Source organism: Salvelinus sp. IW2-2015, unplaced genomic scaffold, assembly GCF_002910315.2.
Source record: "Salvelinus sp. IW2-2015 unplaced genomic scaffold, ASM291031v2 Un_scaffold1143, whole genome shotgun sequence".
In the NCBI taxonomy this organism is placed as follows: Eukaryota; Metazoa; Chordata; class Actinopteri; order Salmoniformes; family Salmonidae; genus Salvelinus; species Salvelinus sp. IW2-2015.
Genome location: NW_019942753.1, coordinates 141,371 through 161,788, shown reverse-complemented (window position 1 = coordinate 161,788; position 20,418 = coordinate 141,371). Strand labels below are relative to the sequence as shown.

Genomic DNA, 20,418 nt, shown 5'->3' with positions numbered 1-20,418 from the left:
GGCTATCCAGGCCATGAATGGTTTTCAGATAGGCATGAAGCGGCTGAAGGTGCAGCTGAAGCGGCCAAAGGATGCCAACCGACCTTACTGACCCCTTTGCCGTCCACATCCAGGTAAGAGCAGACGCTATGCCATGCTCACATTCATGCCCAGAGCCAGGGTTGAATGGCAGACAGCCCGTCAGGGTGCTGGCCAATGAGGAGGGAGTAGGAGGGGCAGTGGGCCCCCCAACTAAACTCCACTGGCTACTGCATACCTGAAACATGTTATTTTGGTTGTATACATTAGACTACACATAATTGCAACATAAGACCAGTACATGTGCTTACATTGTATATTTCTATGAACTATTTTTTATTTATTTATTTATTTATTTTTACCCCCTTTTCTCCCCAATTKTCGTGGTATCCAATCGCTAGTAATTACTATCTTGTCTCATCGCTACAACTCCCGTAAGGTCGAAAGCCATGTGTCCTCCGAAGCACAACCCAACCAAGCCGCACTGCTTCTTAACACAGCGCGCCTCCAACCCGGAAGCCAGCCGCACCAATGAATGTGTCGGAAGAAACACTGTGCACCTGGCCCCCTCGGTTAGCGCGCACTGCGCCCGGCCCACCACAGGAGTCGCTGGAGCGCGATGAGACAAGGATATCCCTACCGGCCAAACCCTCCCGGACGACGCTAGGCCAATTGTGCGTCGCCCCACGGACCTCCCGGTCGCGGCCGGCTGCGACARAGCCTGGGCGCGAACCCAGAGACTCTGGTGGCGCAGCTAGCGCTGCGATGCAGTGCCCTAGACCACTGCGCCACCCGGGAGGCCCTTCTATGAACAATTTGCTTATAAATAATGTGTGGATGTTTTACAATGGCCTCACCAAAGTGAAGGGATTGCAATAATGRCATATACAGTATAATGTGTAATGGAAATGATAAATGCTACCTTAATTTCTTGTCAGATAGCATTTGAATAAAGACATGTAGCACTAATTGAAAGGAGGCTGTCTGAGCAGACTGCCTGAGGAGAGGAGAAGAGAGKAGGAATGACTTTGATGTAACACATTGATGAGGGACAAGTGGAGAATGTCCTGAACAATGATGAGGACAGGCTAGTCATTATGACATCCTCAGTGTGTCTCTAACAACAGCCATTTGTGTGTTTGTGTGTCTGTGTGTKTGTGTGCGTGTGTGTGTGCGTGTGATGGTGGGGGGTAAGTCTGTCAGGGTTTGGTCTCCTGCCGTTCTGACTTAAATAATTTATAAATGGCTAAGGTACTCAATGTACATACCATCATCATTGCATACAATGCAAGGACAAAATCCAATTATTTCGAGTGTGACTGTGTTAATTTGAGATGTATAACATGCCATTTGGCCTAGTCTTAACTTTGTGATTGCAGTGCAGCACGCCAGTCTTTTACCCTATAAATGTTCTCTGACTGAAAAGTCTCTCAGAACTGCTTCAAAAAGAAAAATAAAGGCCATTATTTTATTTATTTTTGAAGGTTCCATTTTTATCTCTATATTTCCAATTGTATTTGTTGACTTTGTCATTTTGACAGTAATAACCTCCCTTCATTTGGTTTGTCAGCCAGAGACGTTGAGAGAGAGAGAGGCTGGAATAAATGGGAAAGTAAAGTCTACATCATATTTACCACTTGAGAAAAAAATTGGAACTCCACTGCTTCTCTTTTTCTTTTGTTTTGCAACCAACCCAACCGGCCAATCATAGCATCAGGACGTAGCATCAGGACGTGGCGACGAGTCCTTTCTATATCTCTATCTCTATTTTATATATATTTTTGGCAACTTGTGAAGTGCAGTGAATTTTTGATTGCTGCTAGCTGTTGTTAGGTACATCTGATGTGCTGATTGACTGGTTTGATCATGATCGATGATGACGTGACTTTTGACCCTTTTTGTTGTTCTGACATGACCTTTTAGTGKTTCCTTTTTTTCTCGTGAACTTCAATGTTCAATGTGTATTGATATTCTGTATCTTTCTCTCTCTCGCTCTCAATTCAATTCAATTCAATTCAAGGGCTTTATTGGCATGGGAAACATATGTTAACATTGCCAAAGCAAGTGAAGTAGATAATAAACAAAAGTGAAAAAAACTATAAAAATGACTAGTAAACATTACACTCACAGAAGATCCAAAAGAATAAAGATATTTCAAATGTCATATTATGTATATATACAGTGTTGAAACAATGTGCAAATGATTAAAGTACAAAAGGGAAAATAAATAAAGATACATATAGGTTGTATTTACAATGGTGTTCTTTACTGGTTGCACTTTTCTTGTGGCAACTGGTCACAAATCTTGCTGTTGTGATTGCACACTGGTATTTCACCCAGTAGATATGGGAGTTTATCAAAATTGGATTTGTTTTTTGAATTATTTGTGGGTCTGTGTAATCTGAAGGAAATATATGTCTCTAATAYGGTCATACATTTGGCAGGAGGTTGGGAAGTGCAGCTCAGTTTCCACCTCATTTTGTGGGCAGTGTGCACATAGCCTGTCTTCTCTCCGCTGTCTGCCTACAGCGGCCTTTCTCAATAGCAAGGCTAGGCTCACTGAGTCTGTACATAGTCAAAGCTTTCCTTAGTTTGGGTCAGTCACAGTGGTCAGGTATTCTGCCACTATGTACTCTCTGTTTAGGGCTAAATAGAATTATAGTTTACTCAGTTTTTTTGTGAACAGAGCCCCAGGACCAGCTTGCTTAGGGGCTCTTCTCCAGGTTCATCACTCTGTAGGTGATGGCTTTGTTATGGAAGGTTTGGGAATCGCTTCCTTTTAGGTGGTTGTTGAATTTAACGTCACTTTTCTGGGTTTTGATCATTTTGGGGTATCGGCCTAATTCTGCTCTGCATGCATTATTTGGTGTTTTACATTGTACATGGAGGATAGTTTTGCAGAATTCTGCATGCAATCTCAATTTGGTGTTTGTCAAATTATGTGAATTCTTGGTTGGTGAGCAGACCCCAGACTTCACAACCATAAAGGGCAATGGGTTCTATAACTGATTCAAGTATTTTTAGCCAGATACTAATTGGTATGTTGAATTTTATGTTCCTTTTGATGGCATAGAAGACCCTTCTTGCCTTGTCTCTCCGATAGTTCACAGCTTTGTGGAAGTTACCTGTGGCGCTGATGTTTAGGCCAAAGTATCTATAGTTTTTTGTGTGCTCTAGGGCAACAGTGTCTAGATGGAATTTGTATTTGTGGTCCTGGCGACTGGAACTTTTTTGGAACAATATTGTTTTGGTCTTACTGAGATTTACTGTCAGGACCCAGGGCTGGCAGATTCTGTGCAGAAGATCTAAGTTCTGCCGTAGGCCCTCCTTGGTTTGTRACAGAAGCACCAGATCATCAGCAAAGAGTATACATTTGACTTCAGATTCTGGTAGGGTCAGGCCGGGTGCTGGTATACAAGTTGAAGAGGGTGGGGCTTAAGATGCATCCCTGTCTCACCCGACGGCCCTGTGGAAAGAAATGTGTGTGTTTTTTGCCAACTTTAACCGCGGACTTGTTGTTTGTGTACATGGATTTTATAATGTTGTATGTTTTTCCCCCAACACCACTTTCCATTTATTTGTATAGCAGAACCTCATGCCAAATTGAGTCAAAGGGTTTTTCGAAATCAAAAAAGCATGAAAAGACTTTGCCTTCGTTTTGGATCGTTTGTATGTCAATTAAGGTGTGCAGGGTGAATATGTGGTCTGTCGTATGATAATTTGGTAAAAAGCCAATTTGACATTTGCTCAGTACATTGTTTTCACTGAGGAAATGTACAGGTCTGCTGTTAATGATAATGCAGAGGATTTCCCCAAGGTTGCTGTTGACGCATATCCCACAGTAGTTATTGGGSTCAAATGTGTCTCCATTTTCACGGATTTGGCCAATTCTAAATATTGGGGAAGATGCCAGAACTARGAATGATGTTAAAGAGTTTAAGTATAGCCAATTGGAATTTGTTGTCTGTATATTTTATCCTTTCATTGAGGATACCATCTCTCTCTCTATCGCTCCCTCTTTCTCTCTCTCAAGGGGTGTGAATACTATATATATATATATATATATATATATACAGTGTCTTCAGAAAGTATTCACACCCCTTGACTTTTTCTGCATTTTGTTGTGTTACAGCCTGAATCTAAAATGCATTATATTGAGATGTTGTGTCACTGGCCTACACACAATACCCCATAATGTCAAAGTGGAGTTATGTTTTCAGAAATGTTTACAAATTAAAAGCTGAAATGTCTTGAGTCAATAAGTATTCAACCCCTTTGTTATGGCAAGCCTAAATATGTTCAGGAGTAAAAATGTCACATTAGAACATGCATGGACTAACTCTGTGTGCAATAATAGTGTTTAACATGATTTTTGAATGACTACCTCATCTCTGTACCCCACACATACAATTATCTCTGTAAGGTCCCTCAGTCGAGCAGTGAATTTCACACACAGATTCAACCACAAACACCAGGGAGGTTTTCCAATGTCTCGCAAAGAAGAGCACCTATTGGTAGATGGGTCAAAATAAAAAAAAGCAGAGATTGAATCTCTTGTTCATGTAACAGTATAGCTTCCGTTCCTCTCCTCGCCCCTACCTGGGCTTGAATCAGGGACCCTCTGCACACATCAACAACTGCCTCCCACGAAGCATCGTTACACATCGCTCCACAAAAGCCGTGGCCCTTGCAGAGCAAGGGGAACAACTACTTCAGGCCTCAGAGCGAGTGACGTCACCGATTGAAGCACACACCCCGCTTTCTAGCTAGCCATTTCACATCGGTTACRCTCAGCATGGTGAAGTTATTAATTACACTTTGACCCAGTCACTACAAAGATACAGGCGTCCTTCCTAGGTCAGTTTCCAGAAAGGAAGGAAACCGCTAAGRGATTTCACCATGAGGCCAATGGTGACTTTAAAACAGTTACAGAGTTTCATGTGATAGGAGAAAACTGAGGATGGATCATTGTTGTTACTCCACAATACTAACATACTGTCACAATCGTTATAAGGAGTGGACCAAGATGCAGCGTGGTCTGTTTCCATCCTTTTATTTGGAAGAGAAAACATAAAGCACAAACACAATAAAGCGAATAAACGAAACGTGACGCTACATGCAGCGCAGAAAGCAACTACACACAAACACAGTCAAGCTCCCACAAATACAAAGGGGAAATGGCTACCTAAATATGATCCCCAATCAGAGACAAYGATAAACAGCTGCCTCTGATTGGGAACCATATCAGGCCAACATAGATATACAATTCCCCTAGATAACCCAACCTAAATCACACCGACCCAACCAACATAGAGAATAAACAGCTCTCTATGGTCAGGGCGTGACAGTACACCCTCCCCAAAGGTGCGGACTCAGACCGCAAAACCTGACTCAATAGGGGAGGGTCCGGGTGGGCATCTACCGTCGGGGGCGGCTCCGGTGCGGGGCGAAGTACCCACTCCGCTCGTGGATACGTCATCGGAGGAACCGGACCGTGGATCGTTGCCGGAGGCTCCGGACTGTAGATTCGGTCGCCGGGGACTCCAGACCGTGGATCATTGCCGGAGGAACCGGACTGTGGATCGTCGCCCGGAGGCACCGGACCATGGATCGTCGCCGGAGGACCGTGGATCGTCGCCGGAGGAACCGGATCGTAGATCGTCGCCGGGGACTCCGGACCGTAGATCGTCGCCGGGGACTCCGGACCGTGGTTCGTCACAGAGGCTCCGGACTGGGAACCTTCGCAGGAGGCTCTGGACCGCAGACCGTCGCTGGAGGCTCTGGACCGCAGACGTCGCTGGAGGCTCTTGACCGCAAACTGTCTGCTTTGGAGGCTCTGGACCGCAGACCGTCGCTGGAGGCTCTGGACCGCAGACCGTCGCTGGAGGCTCTGGACCTTACAGGAATGCACTGTAAATGACAGCGTGAAAAGAAGGAAGCCTGTACAGAATAACACTATTCTAAAACATGCATCCTGTTTGCAATAAGGCACTAAAGTAAAACTGCAAAAAATGTGGCAAAGAAATTAACTTTATGTCCTGAATGCAAAATATTATGTTTGGGGCAAATCCAACACAACACATCAAGAGTACCACTCTTCATRTTTTCAATTATAGTGGTGGCTGCATAATGTTATGGGCATGCTTGTCATCAGCATGGACTAAGGAGTTTTTTTTGTTTTGGATAAAAAGAAACGGAATAGAGCTAAATACAGGCAAAATCCTAGAGGAAACCCTGGTTCACCTTTCAGCAGGTCAATAACCTAAAACACAAGGCCAAATATACACTGGAGTTGCTTACCAAGATGACATTGAATGTTCCTGAGTGTACTAGTTACAGTTTTGATTTAAATCGTCTTTAAAATCTATTGAATAACTTGAAAATGTCTGTCTAGCAATGATCAACAACCAACTTGACGGAGCTTGAAGAATTAAAAAAATAATAATGTGCAAATATTGTACAATCCAGGTGTGCAAAGCTYTTAGAGACTTACCCAGAAAGACTCCCAGCTGTAATCACTACCAAAGGTGATTCTAACGTATATTGATTCAGGGTTGTGAATACCTACTGTATGCAAATTAGATATTTCTGTATTTCATATTCAATAAATTTGCTAACATTTCTAAAAACATGTTTTCACTTTGTCATTCTGGGTTATTGTGTGTAGATGGGTGAGATAAAAMATATATATTCAATCACTTTTGAATTCAGAAGTCAAGGGGTATGAATACTTTCTGAAGGCACTGTGTATACCAACAGTGTTTTTGTAATTATTTACAATTTSTACCAACATTTCTTCACGCAAGAGGGCTGATGCCCACTTTTGTTGTCATAAGACAGATTCTTTGCTTAAATAACCTTTTTTTAAAGTCAATCCCCAGCTCTCTAGTTGAGTGATAGACAAGATGACCCTGTGTTTGKGCAGCCATTTAAATCTCCTCCATCCATCTATTCATCCACAAACTGTAGAGAAGCGCAGGAAAATGTTGACTCTCCTCCACTCCTCTCTGCATTTCATCTGCACTTGGAGTACTTGGTGTGATTGTTTTGCTTGCCTAACATGAGGATAACTTCCAATGTATATATTTATGAGGGGGCTAACCAATTACATTGTGATTGCAGAGCTGCAGGCAATGGCGTAGCCTTACACACCCCAGCCAGACTCCACCCACATACACACACAAACACAAACACCATCAAAAATAAATCAAATAAACTAATACCATGAATGGTGCATCCTCTGCTTGTGTTGTTTTAGTCTGGTCTTTTCAGTATTATCATGCCTAACAATTAAATCAATGTGTTTGTAATTATTTTAGCACTGAATAGATTACTGGTGCATTCCATGTATGAGTTACTATTGTCTCATGATGAATCATCTTCAAATATTTTTACTCTCTCCAAAATCTGTCAAAAATATGCCCCATGCGTTTCTATGGGCTTATTTTGGTCCGAAGCTTGTCACCTGCCTTCCTGCCTTTGGGACAACAACTCCCATTGTTAGGGCAGAGACATGAACATCTTGTCATTATATACAGATCTCTGACTTAACTAAGTGCAGTCTGTCAGGACAACCAGCCAGCAGGGCACTGGGTCTCTCTGGGTTCGCCTGTCTCCCCTGTGGATCAGGTTTCTCTGGGTTCGCCTGTCTCCCCTGTGGATCAGGTTTCTCTGGGTTCGCCTGTCTCCTCTGTAGCTCAGGTCTCTCTGGGTTCGCCGATCTCTCCTGTAACTCAGGTCTCTCTGGGTTCGCCTGTCTCCCCTGTGGCTGTGTCTGTCTCGTGAATCTCTAATTGAGGGCCACTTCAGGGTGTGTGCATTTGTGTGAAAGTAGATAGTTATCCATGTAGATATAAATATGTTTTTCCTGTAGTTTGGTCTTTATCAGTTGCTTCCACTTAAAACTCCCCTCTGGAAATACAAGCTGTTACGTTTTAAATGGACTGTTCTTCTTCTTCTATAACTTCTATGGTAGATGCCTACTTTGAATTACTGGTGTTTTTGTATAAAAGCTGGAACATCTATAATCAGGTATATTAGTGCAAAGGCTTATCTCTAATGGTCCTGCTTGCCTCCGCAGATATGAAATACGTTACCAGCATCTCATCTCCCACAGTTAAATAGCTAATCTATTATAAAATGGTAACAAGCTCATTTCTCAGGAGAAAATAACAGAACAAAGACTTGCGCGGCATATGTTCGCTCCACAAAGTCAGATATTTTTCATGTGGGCTCTGTGAGAGTGATTAGCTGTGATTTGGCTGTCTTTTTGTACCAGGATTCAGGGCCAGTACACATTAAGGATGATTGCATCCAACTGTAACTCCAGCTTATTCAACCAGAGCCAAAAAGCACACAAATACATAAAAAGTATGTATTTCATATCTACTGCTATGGCAATGAAGACATTATAGCTCTGGGTGTATTTTCTAATAGTTTTGAGAATTAGTTTTTAATTTGTTCACTCCACAAAAAAACATGAAAAGATGATCATAAACTTTTCCTCCCCCTGGAGTTTTGTAATAATACTTTTTAACATCATAATATTTTCATTCATGGGCTACTATTTGACCTTCAGTACATCCCTTCGTCTTTAGCGTCCCCTYCCCTCGGTTGTCATTGGGATTTTTTACAATTATTATCACAAATGATCAGAAATGACTATTAACAGAGGAATTAACAGAGATGACAGGCTAACGTTTAGTAAAATCATTTTTCTGCGGCGAGAGTAAAGTTGCTTTAAATACCTACCGCCTTTTGATTAGTGCTGTCACAGCATACATCTGTTCCATATGGTAAAACACAGCCCCTCCACCTCCAGCCCACTTCCTTCTAGATCTGATTGACATCCTCCTTCTTTTCTTTTGTCTGTTTTCCATTCTGTTAGCTGTGCCTGTCAGTGTGCTAAACCTGGCAGGAGCCAGCACCCTGAACAAGACCCCTGTGCCCTCACCTCACTGAATCTGCTCTCTCTCTCAATTCAATTCAATTCAATTCAAGGGGCTTTATTGGCATGGGAAACATGTGTTAACATTGCCAAAGCAAATGAGGTAGACAATACACAAAAGTGAAACAAACAAAACTCTCTCTCTCTCTCTCTCTCACAGGATGAAGGGCCACAACACCTTATTTCCACAAGTGCAGTATAAAGTACAAAGACTTCTTGCTCTGCTACATATCATGAAAGAAGGGTGGTCCCTTGATTCTGCTGGAAGAATAGCTGGAGAAGATTGGGTGACTGACGAGGAGAAAGAACCCGGAGATTCTTGTTTGTTTCTTTTAGCAAATGCCTCTTTTTTTCCCTGTTTTGCTTTGGCGTCTGTGGAAGAGGATTTTTTGCAGAGACCAACTTTTTGCTGCTGTTTTTTAGACAAGATGGAAAACCTTTATAGACACATTATGCTCAAAGCATGCATACTGACACCGGTATATATAGACATGAACACACTCTTACCAAACACACAGCTTACCAAACACACATGCGTACATACAGACCAACACACACACACAAATATTCTCTCAGACATCCTACAGTGTACATACACGTATGTGCATTTGCAAATTTAAACATACACGCGGACAGACAGACACACACATAAACACACACACACACAGACATATACACACACCAGCCTGCTGCCATTTTGGTTTTCGTGCCTACACAGGTGATGTGCTCTGTGACAGGGCGAGCTCTGAGAAAAGAAGATGAGAAATGGAGAATCCAGGAGAATTTACATGCATCATTCCTTAGGAAATAGGGACCAAAGGACTTAACGCTTTTTAAAAGAATATAAATATATATACATATATATATATATATTTAAAAAACTCTTACCTTGTAGCTGCAAGTATTACAATTTAATAGTAGTCAAAATAAATCATTAAATCAATATCCAGTGGCCTAAGTAAGAATAAAAAGATAAAGGAAATAATGTATACATTGAAAAAAAGACAAGGAAACGTAGTAAAGGGGCTGATTATTATGTTCTGGTTGCTGTTTTGCCACCAGTTAGTAGATTAGAAAATGTAGAATACTAGAAAAGTAGATTTGCTCTTTTTTGCTGTTGTTTTTTTTWAWRRAAAAAAWWMYTKRAMYTKKWAARKWARGGGGAGGGATGAAAAAGAAAAAAWTMTTMATTTTGTCTGTCCCGYCCCAGTRGGCTTTGGGGCATTGGGGTCTCTCTCTTGGATGTTACGGTCRGGCCGCTGGATATGTCCCTCWTCATGGTGTACAACTCACTCACAGCACTATCTGACAGCTATAAAGGAACTGTTTTTGAGAAGAGGGGGAAGAAGAAGAGAAAAGACAGATGGACCTTCCTAGTGTCTGTGCTGGACAGGGTGCACATATGAGAGGCTTATTTCCCACAAGCCTTTGTGTTCAAAYGACAATCCACTGTAAAAACCAAGCAAATCGGACATGATGTGTTCTTTTCTTTTGAGCTCTATTATTACGACAGGGAGTGTGCTATTATAAAAGTTATTAAGGAAATGCATAAAGAGAAGCTTCTGAAAACGAGATGGACTTAATGGACAAAAATTAAGGCAAGCAGAGAAGAAAATGATTGAGTTGATAGCTACTGAAACTGCCAAAAGAGTGGACTCAACAGTATAACAATGAATTGGCTCTCATGGCGTTTGAGTAAACGAAAAAAATAGACCCATTAAAAAGAACCATGTTATAGGCAAGAGGGAGAGAGAGAGAGAGAGGCCAGGGATATTTATGTCCGCTGAAGCCGTTCTAAAGCTCTGGTGAGATTGAGAAACATCGYCTCATCTCCCCGGCTGCAGAACAGATACAAGCAGAACTTGCTCTGAAAGACACACTAGATTTATCGATGGCAAAACAGTGGAAGCTTTTAGAGCTCATTTAACTTTGTCGTATATAATGTACATGCCACTGTTAACATGTYCCCTCCCTGACCTGCTTTTTTTCAAATATTATATAATGAGCCTGTGGAACCGTATCCGTCTCAACCTAACCTAACACAGTCTGAATTACAGCCATACCACAGCCATCATTCAGCTCCTCCCTGCCAATCCATGCCTAGCAGAACACAGCTCTGAACTCTTAACTTGCCAGGCTTTGACTTAGTGTCCACGAGCCCCTTTATTTTGACTATTTTACAGTGGTGGATGCAGCTGGCCCCTCTATGAAAACCAGATCAATAYGTTTTCTATGAGTCTCGAGGAAGGATAAGATGGCAAGTCATTCACTGTCCACACTTCCTCAAGTTCTCTCAGTAGGACACCAGCTCTCCCCCTCCCTCCCTCACAACTCCCTGAGAGCTGACTGAAGGCATATGGTGGGGGAGGCAGAGCTGGACAGGGAAGAGAAGGGGAGAGGAAAGTGGGAGAAGTCAACAGCCAAACCCTGATCTCTGAGCCCTACTCCACGCCAGCATGTCCAACCTTGTCTTTCTTTATCCTTCAAAGTGATGCTCCTTGGAATTATCCCCCGGGGGACCAAATCCATGCAATCAAAAGCAACAACCCCCTCCCCAGCACCACCACCACCTGGCCAAACACCATGTATCTGTGCTGCCTAGCTCTTTGGGAAAAGGATTGAAGGGTTGATAAGGAATCACTTGGCATGTATTAGGTACCTGCTGCCTTCTGTCCAGCCTGTGTCTGTTTACCTCTGGGACTTGCTCTCCAAAGCAGAGCGGACGCATTCCAAGTCACTGACTGAAAGCCCTGCCTGCCTGCCTGCCTGTCTGCCTGCCTGCCTGCCTGCCTGTCTGCCTGCCTCACACAAGACACATCAAGACACATGACTTTCATTCTCTTTCTCCCAGTTGCTTGAATACAACACAATGCCACTCTTTTCTGTGAGCGAAAAGCTCTTGGATTTGTCCTGATTTGTTTCCTTGATTTCACCATACCACATTACTGTAATGAATGTTAGCGTCTGACTTTGTGTTTGTGTTCCTCTGCTATGAAGAGACACTGTTCTGTTCCATCATGCCTTCCAGAACCCCAACCTAGCTGTTCATAGCCWKGTTCAACCAGACTGARCTCTGCACTCAACAATGGTGGGTTTAGTCTGGTTTTACCAGGCTATGCTGTTCAGCTGTTCCCCTGGAACAMTGTTTCAAACCAACYTGCAGTTCAGTGTTTGGCTTCAGTAGCCTTCRATKATCTCTTCCTCCGTATTAGACATGCTATTTCACCTTTCCCTCTAATCACGTTGTAATAGTGAGGCTCTATACATTAACACCAACCAAGTGAAAAGTCATCTGCATAATCACCTGGACCAAATTACRGTGGGGATGGTCCCTTGAATGCTCTGTGATGACAGAAGGTAGATTAGAGAGAATTATGTTTGTAGCGGCTCCCTGGCAAGGATGCCGACAGCTGACCTGGCACCGATATAACCGCAGCCCTATTTATGATGGAGATGGGATCCAGGAAGATGGATAAAACCCTCCATATCATAGCTACTCTGGGTATTMATGTTGGATATTTGATTGGCGTGGGTATAGATTATGTTGAAAATAAGGCAAAAGAGACTAGGTTTGAAATATTTCTCCAGGCATAAAAGCTACTGAACAATAGCAGGTTGAAATGGGTAGCAGACAACCAACTAGTCCGTTGAAAAACCCTCAGTTCCGCCGTTGCAGCTGCCTGCCGGGTGGCCCATGTTATTGTACATCAACTTTCAGCACATAATTGTGTCTCAACAATCTCCTCAGAGGCCGCCATTTTCCACACAACAACCTGCTCTAAAAATGTTGTCTTTTTCACGGCAGTATTGCAGTTGGGACATCTGCAAAGCACCGAATACTGTTCAGAACAGGAAGAACGGTATTGGTGAAGCACAGTAGTTATTTTGAATCAAAATTATGCCCATTGAAAAAACAGTGGCAGCTTTGGTCGTGGGTTGTCTCAGCTTCCCTTCAAACACAGTAAAAACACTCAACCTTCAGTTGTTATGAAGTCAGCAGAACATGTAGGAACTAGGAAGCGACAAGAATTCATGTGAAGTAGGTCAATATGAATGCATGTTCTTCACAGCAGCCCTTTTGTGCTCATTATTTACGTAATGCTGAATTAATCAATAGGAAACCTAATGTTCCGTGAGCGATGAAATCTCCTATGCTTGTCTCTCTGCCGCTTCAAAAGCACCTCGTGCCAGACTAGTCCCATTAGCCTCACCACGAGCCCTCTGATGGCTCCTACACCAGATATATGCTGCACACCCCTACAGTCAACTTAGAGCAAGGTTAGGTTCAGCCTAGGTCCAATCCCCTGCCCAGTCTTATTTTCCCTGCTTGGCTAACGTGCTAYGCTCGTATAGCCTTTCTGCTGCACCAGGGAGCTGCAGAAACGTGCTTGGGAAGGCTAGATTAGACAATGTTAAATCAGGGAGCTGTTTGAACGAGGGCACTCTTATTGTTCTTCTACACAGGGGAGGAAGGTTATTAGGGTGACATGCAGTGAAAACAGAAATAGCTGTAGTGAAGCCAGGCTCTGGAACAACAGAAATGAGAAGTGGGTTTTATTCCTTCTTTTACTGACTCCAAAAGTCTGCCAGCTCAGCCCATCTCAGCTCTGGCCCTGTCTGGCCTTCAGTCGAGGCACAGGCTGTCTGGAGAATGTTAACTTAGGAGTGACTCGCCTTACGCAGGACTGAAATCCACCCACTCATGTTCAGATGAGAATATTTAGATTGACATTAAAGGTTATTGATATTGTTAGTTCAACTCACGTTATGTCTGTTTGGAAACATAATACCAGTCAAAAGTTTGGACACACCTACTCATTCAAGTGTTTTTCTTTATTTTTACTATTTTCTACATTGTAGAATAATAGTGAAGGCATCAAAACTATAAAATAACACATATGGAATCATGTAGTAACCAAAAAAGTGTTAAACAAATCAAAATATATTTTAGATTTTAGATTCTTCAAAGTAGCCACCCATTGCCTTGATGACAGCTTTGCACACTCTTGGCATTCTCTCAACCAGCTTCACCTGGAATGCTTTTCCAACAGTCTTGGAGGAGTTCCCACATATTCTGAGCACTTGTTGGCTGCTTTTCCTTAACTCTGCGGTCCAACTCATCCCAAACCATCTTAATTGGGTTGAGGTCGGGTGATTGTGGAGGCCAGGTCATCTGATGCAGCACTCCATCACTCTCCTTCTTGGTCAAATAGCCCTTACACAGCCTGGAGGTGTGTTGGGTCATTGTCCCGTTGAAAACAATTGATAGTCCCACTAAGTGCAAACAAGATGGGATCGGGTATCGCTGTAGAATGCTGTGGTAGCCATGCTGGTTAAGTGTGCCTTGAATTCTAAATATATCACAGACAGTGTCACCAGCAAAGCACCCCCACACCATCACACCTCCTCCTCCATGCTTCACGGTGGGAACTACACATGTGGAGATTATCCGTTCACCTACTCTGTGTCTCACAAAGACACTGCGGTTTGAACAAAATCTCAAATTTGGACTCATCAGAACAAAAGACAGATTTCCACCGGTCTAATGACGATTGCACATGTTTCTTGGCCCAAGCAAGTCTCTTCTTATTATTTATGTCCTTTAGTAGTGTTTTCTTTGCAGCAAGGCCTGATTCATGCAGTCTCCTCTGAACAGTTGATTTTGAGATGTGTCTGTTACCTGAACTGTGAATCATGTATTTGGGCTGCAATTTCTGAGGCTGGTAACTCTAATGAACTTATCCTCTGCAGCAGACGTAACTCTGGGTCTTCCTTTCCTGTGGTGGTCCTCATGAGAGCCAGTTTCATCATAGTGCTTGATGGTTTTTGCGACTGCACTTGAAGAAACTTTCAAAGCTCTTGAAATGTTTCTTATTGACTGACCTTCATGTCTTAAAGTAATGATGGAATAATTTCTCTTTGCTTATTTGAGATGTTCTTGCTTGGTATTTTACCAAATAGGGCTATCGTCTGTTTACCACCCCTACCTTGTCACAACACAACCGATTGGCTCAAATGCAGTAAGAAGGAAAGAAATTCCACAAATGAACTTTTAACAAGGCACACCTGTTAATTGAAATGCATTCCTCATGAAGCTGGTTGAGAGAATGTCAAGCATGTGCAAAGCTGTCATCAAGGCAAAAGGAAGCTACTTTGAAGAATATCAAATATCAAATATATTTTGATTTGTTTATCACTTTTTTGGTTACTTAATAATTCCATATGTGTTATTTCATAGTTTTGATGTCTTCACTATTATTCTACATTGTAGACAATAGTAAAAATAAAGAAAAACACTTGAATGAGCAGGTGTCCAAACTTTTGACTGGTACTGTATGTCAAATATAACAGAACATATTTATGGTCATGTCAACGGTCACTGTAATGTCTGACCTTCTCATGTAACATTAGCACCTGTGAGGCAGTTATTCACATTTCTTAACCTCTGGTTATTCTACCTCCTCTACTGGCTCTAGTTATAATGCCTTCCTAGTTTGCATTCCATAAAGTCTGTCCTCATGAGGAGTTAGAAACCTCAGAGCTCCGAGGCTGACAGAGGGGCAGGRTAACCAATCCTAAGAGCCGAAGAGGTTGACTAAGAGACTAAGAGGCTAGATAACCAATCACCTGAGCTCTGAAGCTGGCGGATGGGTTGAATAACCAATCCTAGTGAGCGAAGAGAGATCTGCCTTCCATGTCTAGCAGACCCCAGCCCCTGGGTGTAGAGAACACTCACCCTAAAATAGCAGTGATTGTCAAGGAAAGGAAGTGAAATGTAATTGACTGAAAGTGGAGAGATAATTAAAGGAACCTGTTGGACAGGAGGGAGAAATTAATGGCTCTCATTTAAWWGCTGCTTTGRGAGAARAGGAGAGCTTTTCCGTCATCTCGCTTAGSTAASGCRAAAAGGGTTTTTCGCYGTGGAAATGGGATTTTAGCTGAGAGGGGAAGTGAAGTGGGTTTGGAGGGGGGGTTGGGTGCTAAACTGAAACTCCACAAAGTCACTTCGATACTCAGGGCATCAGGCGCTATGATGTCATGATTAGTGGAAACTTTCAGAGCCTTGCCTTACCCATGGGCCCTGCCTGCCTTGTCAGGCTGGGGAGGAATAAGAGCTGCGTATTCACCCAGAGGCGCTGAGAGTATGGTGGGAGCTGGGGGAGCATGTTGGACCTCTGCCACGGCAGCTGGAGTAGCCAGAGACAGGATCACACTGTCAGTCAGTCAGGGGGAGTGCTGTCTGTCATTGAAACATTAATGCCTTGGATCCATCAGGTCATCATGCAATTTTAAAAGACACTAAAAGGAAGACTTTGATCCTATCATAAACAACATAAAGAGCAGTCAATCACAGAAAAGTGTGGGATCATGTTTGACAACAAAGCTGGAGATTCGAATCAAAGTGATGGAGACAGAATTTTTTATTCCTTCATGTAAATAATAGAACACAGAAACAAATGAGTCAGGAAGTAAGAACTGTACAGTAGAGAGGTCTGTCTATAGTAGTCACCTGGCTGTGTGGGACATTGATGTCACTATAAAACGTATCCACAGCAGTGCAGGGAATCTTTGGAGAGGGTGGGACTTTTTAACACTTTGGCCTTTTTGGTTACTGAGTAAACATGAATGAATATGCACTATACCCTCAGCTGAACACCACCCTACATAGCAGGGAGAAGATAGCAGAGATCTGATTCTAGATGATTTAGTAGGGCTTCAATTCCAGCCTGGAGCAATCCATTAATTAGGTTTACACTGACACATCATGATATTTCTGACAGTTGAAAGATTGCCTGCGCACTAGCTAATTGGATTAGTCCAATCGGAGCTGATGAGACGGATATATGTGACCTCAAAGACGTGAAGAGCAGGCCCGCCCCTCATTCTGCTCCGTGCCGTGCAGAGGAGCAGGTGATAGTGACAGCAGCCGTTAGTTCACTAGTCGCTAGCTAGCTAGCTTGCCACCGGGGCTGGGCGGCGCCCGCCAGTCTCCGCTATACTCCACAGCTCCACGGGTATGGGCAGAAGGGGGTGAGGGGTTGCCAGATTGGAGCTGAAAACATATTTACACATTATCCAAACACAGAACACAGGTGCATGATGAGAAAAAGAGAGGGCCAGGTGAGCCGGATGCACTGATACTAAAATGAATGACTACCCTGCAGATCTCCCTGCCTCTGTGGCCTGCCCCTGGCTCTGCTCTCCTTACGTCCCGAGTACACAGCTGCCTGCGGTACTCTTGTACATATTACATAGCTTATTTTTTAATTCTGTTAAGGCTTCTTTATAGACGACCGTACAATAAATCATGTTGAAAAAAAAGAAAGAAATAGTTAATATATTTCACTGACTACGAGAAGGAAACTATGAAATAATTTATCAAAAACAGTAGAGATTTTTTTTTTCTTGTATATTGAAGCGCTGATGTTAAAATGGATTTTATATTAATGTTGGTAAATGGTTATTTTTTTTCCATTCTCTTATGTTTTCTGTTTTGTTATCTGCTGAAGCTGGGATGGACCCATTGTCTCAAGGTTTATTCTGATATGCTTTGAAGATACATGTTGAAGGGACTTTTTGCTACACAATCCCGTATGGAATTACTTGTAAATGGGCAAGTTTAAAGATATGTTGTTGACAGAAAGCTCTTACATTCAGTACAAGACTTAGAAACTGGACTGTAAAAGATGATAAAAAGGTCATGGGGATTCATAAAGATGAATCCATTGCACAACACAATTTCAAGAGGACGCATCGGCTGTAAGTAATTGCACGTTCAAAAGGATTTCATTGTAGCCTTTCTGTTCTTTTGGAAAACCTCAGAACATTTGTTGTCAGATTTGTTTTGAAAAATAAGCTGTCATTTAACATGATCATTGTCTTTTAGCCATACATTTCTCCTTTGTTTGATCATTTCTTTCTTCATCTTGAATTCAGTTTTCTTTCTAGAAAAAGAATCAGAGACATCTCTTTTATTGTCATCTTCTCTGTATGCGGGACGTTTCTCTCAGACATAATTTCTTAAGAGCTATTTCAACATTACTAGACTAACTTGTATATAACAACTGTGGTTGACTCCAAAACCACTGAAGAAAATGTGCCACTAACAGATTGAAAGTTCCACAACACTGTTTTGGTCTATTCAGGTCAACCCATGGCCTTGACACCAAACTGATCAAAAGAGGGAAGTCTGCCTTAAAACACATTCATTCTCTCTGATGGTACTACCTTAAAAATCCTATCACATACATTGTATTCTGGGGATGCCAATGCTAGTTCTTTTCCATTGTTCGTAAACTCTGGTTTTTCCTTGCAGAGATGATGAGGTTCTGTTAAATTGAAATGCAGCTGTCAGTTGTAAAGATTGCCTTGTGTCAGTTTTGCCTCAATCCCACTTCTGACACCAATAAGGACGGGGTCATACAGTACAATTACATTTCCATCGGTTACATGGACCAAATTTTACCACATGAAACCAACAGAGCAGAGTTGCCCTAATCAAACATGAAATGAGAGCCTTTGTGCAACCATTAAGATATAAAGGAAAGCGAAAATCATCCACTGTACTTTGCTTCATGAGACATTACATTCCCAGCTTCGCTCTCGCATTTCATCCACTTGATTTGACTTCTGCCAGACATATAAAAAATGTAATTTTATGTATTTTATCATAATTTATTTTAGGTACTTATTAGTTGATTTATTTATATTTTAGATATAATTGTATATCTTTCTCATTTTTACTTGAACACAGTTAGTTGATTATCTTTATTTTCTCAAAACAGAACTGTAAATTGACTTAGTGTTGGCACGGGTCTGTTTTTCCCTAATTCGGGGTGGTTTCTCCCATAGTGCTCCTGAACTCTAGTTCTCTAGTTCATTATATTCTGCTTAGACTAAAATAAAGCACAGTCCTGTAGAAGATTGAGCCTGCATTGTCCTCCTTTTATTGATTCAATCATTTACAGTCAACTAAAGTCTGCTGAACTTGGAAGAGCATGCCATGACATGGCCTTGGTTGGTATAGCTGTAAAACATCTTGTGGTGCCTTTTGTCATTTTATATATACGCAGAATGCATTTAGAATGTGTCATTGTATTAATTGAGATAATAGTGCTAACCATATCTGAATAACAAATTAGATGAGAAGGTTAGTAGAAAATCGTTTAAAAAGGACGAATAATGCATAATAAATGGGACGGAGATTGGGAGTGGGAGGGGAATCATTTGTGAATTGATTAACCTGAAATGGATATTCCATCTACCTCTGAGGTGTTACAATTGAAACAAACCAAGGTGCACGAAGGATTTTTGTGAGTTAGCATCTGACTAATAAGAAGTAAAAGATCAATAGACTAATCAATGAATTTGATCTCGTAGACCATAATAACAAAGGAAAAGGAAGGAAGGAAATATTTGTGGTGCAGACAGAAGCTTCAGTAACGTTGAGCCTGTCTGGGGTAACTAAGTGACCTTCTTATGGACCAACTCACCTCCGCTTTCGTTAACCCTAAACAGTGAGGACACCAGCCATGACACATCACACGTCACAGCCCAGTTCAAAGGTTACACTCAGTTGAACCAAATACGATTTTACTCTTTATTTTGAGTATCTCTGGTTGGACAGCACAACATCCCAGAATAGAGTATGTCACCCAAGGGACTTCAATGACCACATAGTCCCCACAGACACTAAAGATGTCTCTTCTTTATTTGTCCCCCGGTACAAAGAGAATAGTATCGGTGTGGAAACAGATTTATAGTGGTTAAATCTGCAGACGATAAAAAAGCAAAAGGCCCAGTTGGGACAGTAACTCGTAGCCATCACATGGTGACTCCTGGTCTGTGTCCCTGGAGACTTCCTCATTGTGCTGCAGACAGTCCATGATTCCTCATGACAAACTGGATAGGTCCTCGAGTGAGTCTTTGCAGAATTATTTCTGCCTTTTTGATTGCGTCTCTCTCCTACCCCTGAGATTTCACAGTGTTGCCTCTGAGCTATAATCTTCTGCAGCTAGCTACCACTGTCGATACTCAATCTGTCCTGTTTCCCCTAAAGCCAATGAAACACAGCTAACAGGCTTTTGGTTGTTTGTTTTCGGGGAAGGAGGGGTGTGGGTGAAAGAAGATAGAATACTACAAGCACACTTCCGTCTGTACTCTTCAGAGTGTAGAATACCAATTAAAGACTGGTTGAAGATAAAAATACATTTAAAAAGCTGTTATGGGGGAGATAATAAAAGAGATGGATGTTTTTATGTTTGGTTGTGTACTATTACGAGAAAGGGTCAGATTGTTTCAACAATGTTAATTCGAAATTCCTCCGAATGGTTATCCTCAATTAAGAGATCCCCACTTTTTCAAGCAGGAGAGGAGAGGTGTGGTGAGTTCTCCTCGTTCTCTCAACCTTACAGCTCTTCAGTTCCCTCTTATGTATGAGGGTGACACACACC

The 20,418-nt window shown here is 42.1% G+C and overlaps 1 non-coding gene across 1 annotated transcript; it reads left to right on the top strand.

Moving 5' to 3' along the window:
* The first annotated feature begins 6 nt into the window (after positions 1 to 6).
* On the top strand, positions 7 to 18,893 carry LOC112069892 (uncharacterized). The gene is made up of 2 exons (XR_011475477.1): positions 7 to 113; positions 9,126 to 18,893. It is a non-coding gene; the product is annotated as an uncharacterized protein (transcript).
* The last annotated feature ends 1,525 nt before the right edge of the window (positions 18,894 to 20,418 follow it).